This window comes from Arachis duranensis, chromosome 10, assembly GCF_000817695.3.
Source record: "Arachis duranensis cultivar V14167 chromosome 10, aradu.V14167.gnm2.J7QH, whole genome shotgun sequence".
Lineage (NCBI taxonomy): Eukaryota > Viridiplantae > Streptophyta > Magnoliopsida > Fabales > Fabaceae > Arachis > Arachis duranensis.
Genome location: NC_029781.3, coordinates 92905781 through 92906626, shown reverse-complemented (window position 1 = coordinate 92906626; position 846 = coordinate 92905781).

The window sequence follows — 846 nt, the reverse complement described above, 5'->3', positions numbered from 1 at the left end:
AATCTTTTTAGACTGAAGCTTTAGACTAACATTGCATGATTCCTGGAATTCTTATTAAAAATTTTGAATCTCTTTATTTTCATTTCAATATAATTTTCGAAAAAGCACAAAAAAATTTATAAAATCTTAAAATCAAAAAAATAATTTTATGTTTCTTGTTTGAGTCTAGTGTCTAATTTAAAAATATTTTATGTTTCTTGTTTGAGTCTAGTGTCTCATTTTAAGTTTGGTGTCAATTGCATGTCTTTATTCTTCTAATTTTCGAAAATCACATGCATTATGTTCTTCATTGATCTTCAAGTTGTTCTTGATGATTTCCTTGCTCTGATCTTTAAATTCTCTTGTCTTGAGTGTTTTGTTGTTTCTCATATGTATTCTCAATTTGTTAGTGTCAATAGTATACAAACTTCTAAGTTTGGTGTCTTGCATGCATTGTTTATTTGATCTTAGTGGCATTTTGATTATTCCTCATCATTAAAAAATCAAAAAATTTTTAATTTGTGTCTTTTCAAGTCAATAATATAGAGAATTGAAGATTCAGAACATGCAGCAGAGGAATTACACAGAAAAAGCTGGGCGTTCAAAATGCCCAGTGAGGAAGGAAAACTGGCGTTTAAACGCCAGCCAAGGTACCTGGCTCGGCGTTTAACGCCCAAAAGGGTAGCATTTTGGGCGTTAAACGCCAGAATGGATATCATTCTGGGCGTTTAACGCCAGGATGATACAAGAGGGAAGATTTTATTTTTAATTCAAATTTTTTTCAAGTTTTCATAATTTTTCAAAATCAAATCTTTTTCAAACCATATCTTTTCAATCATATATTTTCAAAATCAATTTCTTTCCATT